Source organism: Lampetra fluviatilis, chromosome 4, assembly GCF_964198595.1.
Source record: "Lampetra fluviatilis chromosome 4, kcLamFluv1.1, whole genome shotgun sequence".
Lineage (NCBI taxonomy): Eukaryota > Metazoa > Chordata > Hyperoartia > Petromyzontiformes > Petromyzontidae > Lampetra > Lampetra fluviatilis.
This window is the reverse complement of record NC_136278.1, coordinates 14,426,815-14,442,471: the sequence shown is the minus strand read 5'-3', so window position 1 is coordinate 14,442,471 and position 15,657 is coordinate 14,426,815.

Here is a 15,657-nt window from a genome sequence, read left to right as displayed (position 1 = left end):
CCACCATCATACTCCCCCCACACAACCATCATACTCCCCCCCCACACCACCATCACACTCCCCCCCACACCATCACACTCCCCCACACCACCATCACACTCCCCCCCACACCATTTCACTCCCCCCCACACCATCACACTCCCCCCCCCCACACCATCAGACTCCCCCTCACACCATCACACTTCCCCCCACACCATCACACTCCCCCCCCCACCATCACACTCCCCCCACACCACCATCACACTCCCCCCCACACCATCACACTTCCCCCCACACCACCATCACACTCCCCCCCACACCATCACTCTCCCCCCACACCATCACACTCCCCGCCCACCATCACACTCCCCCCACACCCACACCATCACACTCCCCCCCACACCATCACATTCCCCCCCACGCCATCACACTCCCCCCCACACCATCACACTCCCCCCCACACCACCACACTCCCCCCACACCATCACACTCCCCCCCACACCATCACACTCCCCCCCACACCATCACACTCCCCCCCACACCATCACACTCCCCCCACACCATCACACTCCCCCCACACCACCACACTCCCCCCCACACCACCATCACACTCCCCCCACACACCATCACACTCCCCCCACACACCATAACTCCCTCCCACACCATCAACACTCCCCCCACAGCATCACACTCCCCCCACACCACCATCACACTCCCCCACACACCATCACACTCCCCCCACACCACCATCACACTCCCCCCACACCATCACACTCCCCCCACACCATCACACTCCCCCCTACACCACCATCACACTCCCCCCCACACCATCACACTCCCCCCACACCACCATCACACTCCCCCACACACCATCACCCTCCCCCCACACCACCATCACAATCCCCCCACACCATCACACTCCCCCACACCACCATCACACTTGCCCCACACAACCATCACACTCCCCCCCACACCACCATCACACTCCCCCCACACACCATCACTCTCCCCCTCACCATCACACTCCTCCCCACACCATCACACTCCCCCCACACGACCACACTCCCCCCCACACCACCATCACACTCCCCCCACACACCATCACACTCCCCCCACACCACCACACTCCCCCACACCATCACACTTTCCCCCACACCACCACACTCCCCCCACACCACCACACTCCCCCACACCATCACACTCCACCCCCACACCATCACACTTCCCCCACACCACCATCACACTCCCCCCCACACCATCACACTCCCGCCCCCCATCCTTACACACTTCCCCCCCACACCATCACACTCCCCCCCCACACCATCATAATTCCCCCCCCGCCACCATCACACTCCCCCCCCCACCATCACACTCACCCCCCCCCCACACAATCACACTCCCCCCCTCCCCATCACACTCTCCCCCACACCACCACACTCCCCCCCCCCACACGATCACACTTCCCCCCACACCATCACACTCCCCCTCACACCATCACACTCCCCCCCCACACCATCACACTTCCCCCCACACCATCACACTCCCCCCCCACCATCACACTCACCCCCCCCCCACACCATCACACTCCCCCCCACACCATCACACTCCCCCCCCCACACATCACCCCCCCCCTCCCCATCACACTCCCCCCCACACCATCACACTCCCCTCCACACCATCACACTCCCCCCACACCATCACACTCCCCCCCACACCATCACACTCCCACCCCCCTCCCCATCACACTCCCCCACACCACCATCATACTCCCCCCACACAACCATCATACTCCCCCCCACACCACCATCACACTCCCCCCCACACCATCACACTCCCCCACACCACCATCACACTCCCCCCCACACCATTACACTCCCCCCCACACCATCACACTCCCCCCCCCACACCATCAGACTCCCCCTCACACCAGCACACTCCCCCCCACACCATCACACTCCCCCCCCACCATCACACTCCCCCCACACCACCATCACACTCCCCCCCACACCATCACAATCCCCCCCATACCACCATCACATTCCCCCCACACCATCACACTCCCCCACACACCATCACACTCCCCCCACACCACCATCACACTCCCCCCACACCATCACACTCCCCCCACACCATCACACTCCCCCCCACACCACCATCACACTCCCCCCCCCACACGATCACACATCCCCCCACACCATCACACTCCCCCCACACCATCACACTCCCCCCCCACACCATCACACTTCCCCCCACACCATCACACTCCCCCCCCCACCATCACACTCACCCCCCCCCCCCCACACCATCACACTCCCCCCCTCCCCATCACACTCTCCCCCACACCACCACACTCCCCCCCCCCACACGATCACACTTCCCCCCACACCATCACACTCCCCCCCACACCATCACACTCCCCCCCCACACCATCACACTTCCCCCCACACCATCACACTCCCCCCCCCACCATCACACTCACCCCCCCCACACCATCACACTCCCCCCCACACCATCACACTCCCCCCCCCCACACATCACCCCCCCCCCTCCCCATCACACTCCCCCCCACACCATCACACTCCCCTCCACACCATCACACTCCCCCCACACCATCACACTCCCCCCCACACCATCACACTCCCACCCCCCTCCCCATCACACTCCCCCCACACCATCACACTCCCCCACATCACCATCATACTCCCCCCACACAACCATCATACTCCCCCCCACACCACCATCACACTCCCCCCCACACCATCACACTCCCCCACACCACCATCACACTCCCCCCCACACCATTACACTCCCCCCCACACCATCACACTCCCCCCCCCCCACACCATCAGACTCCCCCTCACACCAGCACACTCCCCCCCACACCATCACACTCCCCCCCCACCATCACACTCCCCCCACACCACCATCACACTCCCCCCCACACCATCACACTCCCCCCCCATACCACCATCACACTCCCCCCACACCATCACACTCCCCCACACACCATCACACTCCCCCCACACCACCATGACACTCCCCCCAAACCATCACACTCCCCCCACACCATCACACTCCCCCCCACACCACCATCACACTCCCTCCCACACCACCACACTCCCCCCACACCAACATCACACTCCCCCCCACACCACCACACTCCCCCCACACCACCATCACACTCCCCCCCACACCACCACACTCCCCCCACACACCATCACACTCCCCCCACACACCATCACTCCCCCCACACCATCACACTCCCCCACACCATCACACTCCTCCCACACCATCACACTCCCCCCACACCACCATCACACTCCCCCCACACCACCACACTCCCCCCACACCACCATCACACTCGCCCCACACCATCACACTCCCCCCACACCACCACACACCATCACACTTTCCCCCACACCACCACACTCCCCCCACACCACCACACTCCCCCACACCATCACACTCCACCCCCACACCATCACACTTCCCCCACACCACCATCACACTCCCCCCCACACCATCACACTCCCCCCCCCCCACCATCACACTCCCCCCCCACACCATCACACTCCCCCCCCACACCATCACACTTCCCCCCCCGCCACCATCACACTCCCCCCCCCACACCACCACACTCCCCCCCCACACCATCACACTTCCCTCCACACCATCACACTCCCCCCCACACCATCACACTCCCCTTCCCCACCATCACACTCCCCCCCACACCATCACACTCCCCCCCACACCATCACACTCCCACCCCCCCTCCCCATCACACTCCCCCCACACCATCATACTCCCCCACACCACCATCATACTCCCCCCACACAACCATCATACTCCCCCCCCACACCACCATCACACTCCCCCCCACACCATCACACTCACCCACACCACCATCACACTCCCCCCCACACCATTTCACTCCCCCCCACACCATCACACTCCCCCCCCCACACCATCAGACTCCCCCTCACACCATCACACTCCCCCACACCATCACACTCCCCCCCCACCATCACACTCCCCCCACACCACCATCACACTCCCCCCCACACCATCACACTCCCCCCCACACCACCATCACACTCCCCCCCACACCATCACACTCCCCCCACACCATCACACTCCCCGCCCACCATCACACTCCCCCCACACCCACACCATCACACTCCCCCCCACACCACCATCACATTCCCCCCCACGCCATCACACTCCCCCCCACACCATCACACTCCCCCCCACACCACCACACTCCCCCCTCCCCATCACACTCCCCCCACACCATCATACTCCCCCACACCACCATCATACTCCCCCCACACAACCATCATACTCCCCCCCCACACCACCATCACACTCCCCCCCACACCATCACACTCCCCCACACCACCATCACACTCCCCCCCACACCATTTCACTCCCCCCCACACCATCACACTCCCCCCCCCCACACCATCAGACTCCCCCTCACACCATCACACTTCCCCCCACACCATCACACTCCCCCCCCCCACCATCACACTCCCCCCACACCACCATCACACTCCCCCCCACACCATCACACTTCCCCCCACACCACCATCACACTCCCCCCCACACCATCACACTCCCCCCCACACCATCACACTCCCCGCCCACCATCACACTCCCCCCACACCCACACCATCACACTCCCCCCCACACCATCACATTCCCCCCCACGCCATCACACTCCCCCCCACACCATCACACTCCCCCCCCACACCACCACACTCCCCCCACACCATCACACTCCCCCCCACACCATCACACTCCCCCCCACACCATCACACTCCCCCCCACACCATCACACTCCCCCCACACCATCACACTCCCCCCACACCACCACACTCCCCCCCACACCACCATCACACTCCCCCCACACACCATCACACTCCCCCCACACACCATAACTCCCTCCCACACCATCAACACTCCCCCCACAGCATCACACTCCCCCCACACCACCATCACACTCCCCCACACACCATCACACTCCCCCCACACCACCATCACACTCCCCCCACACCATCACACTCCCCCCACACCATCACACTCCCCCCTACACCACCATCACACTCCCCCCCACACCATCACACTCCCCCCACACCACCATCACACTCCCCCACACACCATCACCCTCCCCCCACACCACCATCACAATCCCCCCACACCATCACACTCCCCCACACCACCATCACACTCGCCCCACACAACCATCACACTCCCCCCCACACCACCATCACACTCCCCCCACACACCATCACTCTCCCCCTCACCATCACACTCCTCCCCACACCATCACACTCCCCCCACACGACCACACTCCCCCCCACACCACCATCACACTCCCCCCACACACCATCACACTCCCCCCACACACCATCACTCCCTCCCACACCATCAACACTCCCCCCACACCATCACACTCCCCCCACACCACCATCACACTCCCCCCACACCACCATCACACTCCCCCACACACCATCACACTCCCCCCACACCACCATCACACTCCCCCCACACCACCATCACACTCCCCCCACACCATCACACTCCCCCCACACCACCATCACACTCCCCTCACACCATCACACTCCCCCCCACACCACCATCACACTCCCCCCCACACCACCACACCACCATCACACTCCCCCCCACACCACCACACTCCCCCCACACCACCATCACACTCCCCCCACACCACATCACTCCCCCCACACCATCACACTCCCCCCACACCACCATACTCCCCCACAACATCACACTACCCCCCACACCACCACACTCCCCCCACACCACCACACTCCCCCACACCATCACACTCCCCCCACACCATCACACTCCCCCCCACACCACCACACTCCCCCCACACCACCATCACACTCCCCCCCACACCACCACACTCCCCCCACACCACCATCACACTCCCCCCCACACCACCACACTCCCCTCCCACACCATCACACTCCCCCCACACACCATCACTCCCCCCCACACCATCACACTCCCCCCACACCATCACACTCCCCCCACACCACCATCACACTCCCCCCACACCACCACACTCCCCCCACACCACCATCACACTCTCTCCACACCATCACACTCCCCCCACACCACCACACTCCCCCACAACATCACACTCCCCCCACACCACCACTCTCCCCCCACACCACCACACTCCCCCACACCATCACACTCCCTCCCCACACCATCACACTCCCCCCACACCACCATCACACTCCCCCCCACACCATCACACTCCCCCCCCACACCATCACACTCCCCCCCCACACCATCACACTCCCCCCCCCACACCATCACCCCCCCCCCCTCCCCATCACACTCCCCCCCACACCATCACACTCCCCTCCACACCATCACACTCCCCCCACACCATCACACTCCCCCCCACACCATCACACTCCCACCCCCCCTCCCCATCACATTCCCCCCACACCATCACACTCCCCCACACCACCATCATACTCCCTCCACACAACCATCATACTCCCCCCCACAGCACCACACTCCTCCACACCACCATCACACTCCCCCCCACACCATCACACTCCCCCCCCCCCCACACCATCAGACTCCCCCTCACACCATCACACTCCCCCCCACACCATCACACTCCCCCCCCCCCACCATCACACTCCCCCCACACCACCATCACACTCCCCCCCACACCATCACACTCCCCCACACCATCACACTCCCCCCCCACCATAACACTCCCCCCACACCATCACACTCCCCCCCACACCATCACATTCCCCCCCACACCATCACACTCCCCCCCACACCATCACACTCCCCCCCACACCACCACACTCCCCCCACACCATCACACTCCCCCCCACACCATCACACTCCCCCCCACATCATCACACTCCCCCCACACCATCACACTCCCCCCACACCATCACACTCCCCCCACACCACCACACTCCCCCCCACACCACCATCACACTCCCCCCACACACCATCACACTCCCCCCACACACCATAACTCCCTCCCACACCATCAACACTCCCCCCACAGCATCACACTCCCCCCACACCACCATCACACTCCCCCACACACCATCACACTCCCCCCACACCACCATCACACTCCCCCCACACCATCACACTCCCCCCACACCATCACACTCCCCCCACACCACCATCACACTCCCCCCACACCACCATCACACTCCCCCCACACCATCACACTCCCCCCACACCACCATCACACTTCCCCCACACCACCATCACACTCCCCCCGCACGGCAGGCCCACGTGTGGCAATGTCGGAGAGCCTCACGCTCTGCCTGCAGTCCGCGTGAACTGGGATCAGTTCTCCATAACGATCCACAGTAGTTGTAACGAGAATGTCCCGTGTTTACTCCTCGTCTAGGTAGACTCAGCCAAACGAGTGGCTGGTGCATTGAATTGCATCGAGTGCGGGACAGAAAGATGGCCGTGGTCTGTGAGGCTGCTCCCTCTCACATCGCCCTTCCCGTGCGTACCAGCAGCGCGTGGCGCCTGTGGTGCAGACGGTGTGTGTGAGTGTGTGTGACAGGGTGTGTGTGAGTGTGTGGTGCAGACGGGGTGTGAGTGTGTATGATGGAGACGTGGTGTGAGTGTGTGTGACAGGGTGTGTGTGAGTGTGATAGGGTGTGTGTGAGTGTGTGGTGCAGACGGGGTGTGAGTTTGTGTGACAGGGTGCGTGTGAGTGTGTGTGACAGGTTGTGTGTGAGTGTTTGTGACAGGGGGGGTGTGAGTGTGTGATGCAGACAGTGTGTGTGTAACAGGGGGTGTACGGGTGTCAGGGTGTGTGACAGAGTGTGTGTCAGGGTGTGTTTGTGTGTCAGAGTGTGTACGTGTGTCTGGGTATATGACAGAGTGTGTGACAGAGTGTGTGTGTTAGAGTGTGTGTGTCAGGGTGTGTACGTGTGTTAGAGTGTGTACGTGTGACTGGGTATATGTCAGAGTATGTGTGACAGGGTGTGTTTGTGTGTCAGTGTGTGTACATGTGTCAGGGTGTGTTTGTGTGTCAAGGTGTGTACGTGTGTCAGGGTGTGTGTGTCAGGGTGTGCACGTGTGTCAGAGTGTGTACGTGTCTGGGTATATGTCACAGTGTGTGTGACAGGGTTTGCATGTGGGGAGCGGTGGCGTCGTGGTTCACGCTCTGCGCTACGAACTGGGCCACCCGAATTCAATTCCCGCTCACGACCATAAACAGTGGGGAACATTTTAACCGGTAATGGTCCTCTCTTAGGTCCACGCAGCCTTAAATGTGTACATGGTATTATGTGTAATCATCGCTATTAGGGAGACAAAGGCGCTCGGGGGTGGTGCAGGCCACCCAGCCCCTCATATCCCGTGCCGGGATATGAGGGGCTGGGTGGTTGTATGTGAGTGTGTCTTTGTACGAGGGCTTGAATGTGTTTCAGTGTTTGTATTTGCTTGCGTAAGAGGATGTACGTTCGTGCTTGTGTCTATAAGAGGGTTTGCGTGTGAGAAGTTTCGTTTGTAAGAGCTGAGTACCAGCGGTGTCAAGATCGGCCTCAGTGGACGAGGCTCGTGAAGGACGCTGCTGCTGGGCATTTGGGGGCAGTCGCCATCCAGCAACAACAGTGGAGGGCAGAGAGTTGCCACAGTGGTGAACACAGCAAGTGGCACAGTCGGGGGCACAGGTGGTGCGTCTGTTCGTCACTTCAGTTAACCTATAACATCTGGGTCTGTCGCGTGACCTCCTGCCAGTGGACCTTTGACATTTGAAGTGGGCTCAAGGTGCACCGATTCTGGCAGAAGCGCCGTGGAAACGTCTCAGCTACTTGATATCGAACGGCGTTTTGCTATGTGTCTGTGATATGTGTCTGTAAGATGGTAAGTCTGTGTGCTCGTGTGTGGAAGAGGGTGTGCTCATGTAAGTGGATATGTGTGTGTGTGCTTTGTGATATGGTGTGCGCGTGTAGTTATGTTTCAGAGGGTATTTGTGGGTGCTCAGGTGTGCAAGAGTAAAACAGAAGTTCAGGCCCCATGTCCTTGACACCATGACGTACCGCGGAGCTGATCTGCCACTGACCATGGGGTTATCACCTGTAAGATGTGCCTGCCGTTTTTCCATGGTGGTGGTGGACGTACACCTCGGTTCCAATAGCCTGGTCACGGTTAGCTATTGAACGTTTCTGGTGAGAATTTGGTAATATAATTAATTATTTTATAAATATTGCCATCGCCCCCCCACATCATTTTGATCCAAAGGGAAATGGGTGAATTTAGGATAGTGGCCCAAGCAGCTGATATAACTGCATTTGGTATCAAATGCATATCTCCCCAGAAACCTTAGCTGATGGAGGTGTTCTGCTTAAATAAAACTATCCCACATCAGAAAAGCAGCATGCATTTGCTCGAAAGTTCAGAGGGCCTATTACCATCCCGAATGGAATTAGCAGTTATCTTATCTCTGACCCCCAGGAACAGGTTTGCAGATTTATTGAGCATTTTTGTGTGGCTGTGGGGATGTGGAAACATCTCCACCCAGATACATCATGAAGAAAGTGGTGCTGATATTGCTTGGGCTGCAGTCTCGAATATTGGAGGATGTAGCCAACCCCTGTGAGTGGCTAGCTGATGTGCCATTTGCTGAAGAGGTGCGATCAAGATCCTAAGACCAGGTAAAGTGGCGGGCAGAGATGACCTAAGCAAACTGCTGAGAAAATGTGGTGATTGAGCCATCATTTAAACTGTCTGTTCCACACGAGGGGTTCCACATGATTGGAAGGATGCTCTGATGGGTCCCCCTTTTGAAGAGAGGGGGCTACATAGATGAGAACAACTACCAGATCATCCTCAGTTTCTGAGAAAGATTCTATAAGGATTACTCAACATTGCAGTCTTGGCATGCTGAGAAGTCTGAGCCCCAGTGTGGTTTTAGGTCAGGGCAGTCCTCTGCATACACTGTAATCTCTGTCGGTCTGCTAAAGTAGAGGTGTAGGGAATTTCAAAAGGACCTAGATCTCTGCTTTACTGACCTAGTGAATGCCTATATGACACTATCAAGAGGGTGTGGCTTTGGTTTGAAATGTATGCCTTCGGCATCTCCCCGAACCTTGGTTCGTAATCATTAATGACCATGATGATGGGATGCTTGTGTAAAGCTGCATGGCCAACAGTCACAACGATTTGCTGTTTATCTTTGGGCATTCTCATTTTTCATGTAGTTAGAGAGACTTTCCATGGCTGTACCAGATGAATTTGCATCTGGTACACATACAATCGGATGTTCATTGATGCAATTAAGAGATGACTCCTTGCTGATCAACCATGTTAATTTAGGCTGATACATAACAGTATACCATCAGCCCCACCAAAACAAAACATCCTGGGAAGTTTGTGTCAGAGAACGGTCGACCTCAACTTTTCATGAGCATAAGGCAGTTGTTGAGTGGAGGAGATCTCAAACTTTGGCAGTGTACTCATGGCGAGTTCTATCTTGGCAGCAGAAGTATCATTTCGAATCGGACGAGTGATATATTTCCATCGGCTGCGTTACACTCTATGGAAGCTATCATCCCTATCCATACGAAGCACCGGGTCTTCGCCGCCAAAGTTATGCTCTCTGTGTATGCTCTTGAAACATGGCCCCTTTGCATGCACATTTGCGCCGAATCGAAACATTCAGGTTTGGCTTAACCAGACTGAATTATGTGAGCAGCTCACAGAATATAGTAGTAGGTTTTTACCCTTGTGCAGCTAGTGCAGCTCACAGAACCTTGAGAGATCTGGACACAGTTCCTCTGGCAGCCGAGGCTGCGTTGGCTGGGTCATGTAGCCCGCATGCCCAGCCACTGCATGCCGAGCAGCTTCTGTTTGGCCGGATCGAGGGGGCTACACAGACGTGGCACGGGCTCGAGAAGAAAAGGGCTGACGTGGGTGCGTGAGGATGTCGAGCTGATTAGACTTGCTGATGACTGGTACCAGCATTGTCAAGATTGGCCTCTGTGGAAGAGGCTCGTGAAGGACGCTTCTGGTCAGTTGGAGGCAGTCGCCCTCCAATCATAACGGAGGGCAGAGGAGCGACGCTCACAACAACGAGCGGAACGCCTGGCGGATAAAACGGAGCGAGGTGTCAGTAGTGAGCACAGGTGGTGCATCTGCAGGTCATCTGAGTCAATCCATTGCACCAGGGTCTGTCCCGTGACCCCGTGCCAGGAGCGAGCCTTACACATTTTACTTGACCTCGAAGTGCACCCAGCCTGGCACAAGCGCCGTGGTGACGTGATCGCCATCTAGTGGCGAATGACGGCCGTTTTGTAGAGTACGAGTTGTTTTATTGTTTGTGTGTTTAGTCCGTGCAAGTGTGTTGGAGTGTGCAGTATGTGTATGATTGTAGTGGGGCTGTCGTGTTCGTGTATTGAGTTGTGCGTATTCGTGTGTCAGTGTGTGTCTCAATGTGAGTGAGTGTGTCACTGTGTGTGTCAGTGCGAGTGTGTCAGTGTGAGTGTCAATGTGAGTGTGTCAGTGTCGACACTTCACGTGGCCTCAAGGTGCACATGGCCTGGCACAAGCGTCGTGGTGACGTCACCGCCACTTAGTGGCGAATGGCGGTTGTTGTTGTGTCAGTGTGAGTGTCAATGTGAGTGTATGAGTGTGTCAGTGTGAGTGTGTCACTGTGTGTGTCAATGTGAGTGTATCAGTGTTAAAGTGTCACTGTGTGTGTCAGTGTGAGCGTGTCAATGCGAGTGTGTCAGTGTGTGTGTCAGTGTGTCAGTGTGAGTGTGTCACTGTGTGTGTCAATGTGAGTGTGTCAGTGTGAGTGTGTCACTGTGTGTGTCAATGTGAGTGTGTCAGTGTGAGTGTGTCACTGTGTGTGTCAATGCGAGTGTGGGGAGCGGTAGTGTAGCGGTTAGCACGCTGCACTATGAACCCGGCGACCCGGCTTCGATTCCCGCTCACGGCAAAATACCAGTGACGATTATCTGAACCGGTCCTGGGCCTCCCCTAGGTCGACTCAGCCTTAAATGAGTACCTGGTGCGGTGTGTAAACATCGCCACTGGGGAGACAAAGGCGGTCGGGCGTGGTGCTGGCCACCCACCCCCTCGTGTACCGTTCCGGCCTTCATAGGTGCTCGCTAACAGCACTTGCCCCTACAGTCTGTTAAGGCTATACGGGGGATATTTGTCTTTTTTGTCAATGAGAGTGTGTCAGTGTGAGTATGTCACTGTGTGTGTGTCAGTGTGAGTGTGTCACTGTGTGTGTGTCAATGCGAGTGTGTCAGTGTGAGAGTGTAAACATCACCAATATTAACAAAGGCGGACTGGCCTGGTGCTCGTCTCCCACGGCACTTGCCCGAAAAGTCTGCGATGGCTTTACATCGAATCTGTGTCTGTGTCACTGAGTGTCACAGTGTGTCAGTGTGTCACAGTGTGTCTGTGTGAGTGTGTCTGTGTGAGTGTCACAGTGTGCCAGTCTCACGGTGTGTCTGTGTGAGTGAGTATCACAGTGTATGTGTCAGTTTCACGGTGTGTCTGTGTGTCTGAGTGTCACAGTGTGTGTGGCAGTGTTACAGTGTGTCTGTGTGAGTGTCACAGTGTGTCTGTGTGTGAGTGAGTGTCACAGTGTGTCTGTGTCAGTGTTAAAGTGTTTCTGTGTGAGTGTCACAGTGTGTCTGTGTGTGAGTGAGTGTCACAGTGTGTTTGTGTGTCACAGTGTGTCTGTGTGTGAGTGAGTGTCACAGTGTGTCTGTGTGTGAGTGAGTGTCACAGTGTGTCTGTGTGAGTGTCACAGTGTGTCTGTGTGTGAGTGAGTGTCACAGTGTGTCTGTGTGTCACAGTGTGTCTGTGTGTGAGTGAGTGTCACAGTGTGTCTGTGTGTGAGTGAGTGTCACAGTGTGTCTGTGTGAGTGTCACAGTGTGTCTGTGAGTGAGTGAGTGTCACAGTGTGTCTGTGTCAGTGTCACAGTGTGTCTGTGTGTGTCTGTGTGAGTGTCACAGTGTGCCAGTCTCACGGTGTGTCTGTGTGAGTGAGTGTCACAGTGTGTCAGTGTCACAGTGTGTCTGTGTGAGTGTCACAGTGTGTCTGTGTGTGAGTGAGTGTCATAATGTGTCTGTGTCAGTGTCACAGTGTGTCTGTGTCAGTGTCACAGTGTGTCTGTGTGTGAGTGTCACAGTGTGTCTGTGTGTGAGTGAGTGTCACAGTGTGTCTGTGTCAGTGTGTCTGTGTGAGTGTCACAGTGTGTCTGTGTGAGTGTCACAGTGTGTCTGTGTGTGAGTGAGTGTCACAGTGTGTCTGTGTCAGTGTGTCTGTGTGAGTGTCACAGTGTGTCTGTGTGTGTGAGTGTCACAGTGTGTCTGTGTCAGTGTTACAGTGTGTCTGTGTGAGTGTCACAGTGTGTCTGTGTGTGAGTGAGTGTCACAGTGTGTCTGTGTGTCACAGTGTGTCTGTGTGTGAGTGAGTGTCACAGTGTGTCTGTGTGTGAGTGAGTGTCACAGTGTGTCTGTGTCAGTGTGTCTGTGTGAGTGTCACAGTGTGTCTGTGTGTGAGTGTCACAGTGTGTCTGTGTGTGAGTGTCACAGTGTGTCTGTGTCAGTGTGTCTGTGTGAGTGTCACAGTGTGTATGTGTGTGAGTGAGTGTCACAGTGTGCCTGTGTCAGTGTTACAGTGTGTCTGTGTGAGTGTCACAGTGTGTCTGTGTGTGAGTGTCACAGTGTGTCTGTGTGTCACAGAGTGTCTGTGTGTGAGTGAGTGTCACAGTGTGTCTGTGTGTGAGTGAGTGTCACAGTGTGTCTGTGTGAGTGTCACAGTGTGTCTGTGAGTGAGTGTCACAGTGTGTCTGTGTCAGTGTCACAGTGTGTCTGTGTGTGAGTGTCACAGTGTGTCTGTGTGTCACAGTGTGTCTGTGTGTGAGTGAGTGTCACAGTGTGTCTGTGTGTGAGTGAGTGTCACAGTGTGTCTGTGTGAGTGTCACAGTGTGTCTGTGAGTGAGTTTCACAGTGTGTCTGTGTCAGTGTCACAGTGTGTCTGTGTGAGTGTCACAGTGTGCCAGTCTCACGGTGTGTCTGAGTGAGTGTCACAGTGTGTGTCAGTGTCACAGTGTGTCTGTGTGAGTGTCACAGTGTGTCTGTGTGTGAGTGAGTGTCATAGTGTGTCTGTGTCAGTGTCACAGTGTGTCTGTGTCAGTGTCACAGTGTGTCTGTGTGAGTGTCACAGTGTGTCTGTGTGTGAGTGTCACAGTGTGTCTGTGTGTGAGTGAGTGTCACAGTGTGTATGTGTCAGTGTGTCTGTGTGAGTGTCACAGTGTGTCTGTGTGTGAGTGTCACAGTGTGTCTGTGTGTGAGTGAGTGTCACAGTGTCTGTGTCAGTGTGTCTGTGTGAGTGTCACAGTGTGTCTGTGTGTGAGTGTCACAGTGTGTCTGTGTGTGAGTGAGTGTCACAGTGTGTCTGTGTCAGTGCGCGCTGGTGTTGGGGGGGGGGGTCGCTCTGCGCCAGTGTCACAGTGTGAGAGTGTCACACGCTGTGAGTGTCACGGTGTGTGAGTGTCAGTGAGTGTCACAGTGTGTGTCTGTGTCACAGTGTGTCTGTGTGAGTGTCACGGTGTGTGTGAGTGTCTATGTGAGCGTGTCACATTGTGTGTTTGTGTCTGTGTGAGTGTGCGCTGGTGTTGGTGTTGGGGGGTTCGCTCTGCGCCAGTGTCACAGTGTGAGAGTGTCACACGCTGTGAGTGTCACGGTGTGTGAGTGTCAGTGAGTGTCACAGTGTGTCTGTGTGTCACAGTGAGTATCACAGTGTCACTGTGAGTGTCACAGTGTGTGTGTGTCACAGTGTGTGTCTGTGTGAGTGTCACGGTGTGTGTGAGTGTCTATGTGAGCGTGTCACAGTGTGTGTTTGTGTCTGTGTGAGTGTGCGCTGGTGTTGGTGTTGGGGGGTTCGCTCTGCGCCAGTGTCACAGTGTGAGAGTGTCACACGCTGTGAGTGTCACGGTGTGTGAGTGTGTCTGTGTGTCACAGTGTGTGTGTGTGAGTATCACAGTGTGTGTCTGTGTGTGTGTGAGTGTGCGCTGGTGTTGGTGTTGGGGGGTTCGCTCTGCGCCAGTGTCACAGTGTGTCACGGTGTGTGTGTCACAGTGTGAGAGTGTCACACACTGTGAGTGTCACGGTGTGTGTGTCACAGTGAGTGTCACAGTGTGTGTCTGTGTGTGAGTGTGCGCTGGTGTTGGGGGCTTCGCTCTGCGCCAGGGTCGCCGCCGTCCATTGGCCACCGTGCAGCTGCAGCCCCGTTTGGCAAATGGAGTCTGAACCTGGCCTGGGACTCCACTAGGTCCACTCGGCCTCAAACGCGTACCCGCGACGGTGTGTAAAAGATTCGGCCCTGGGGAGACAAAGGCGGCCACAAGATTGTGTTGGCCTCAGAACCTCCTTCGTGTGCCGATTCTGCCTTAGACGAGCTCGCAAACAGCCCAACACGGACAGTCGCAGCAGCAAATGGAGGGAGCCCTCTCTGTGTTGCCGCGTGTGTGTCAATGTGTGTCAGTGTGTGTGTGTCAGTGTGTGTGTGTCAGTGTGTGTGTCAGTGTGTTAGTGTGTGTGTCAGTGTGTGTGTTAGTCAGTGTGTTAATGTGTGTGTCAGTGTGTTAGTGTGCGTTAGTGTGTATG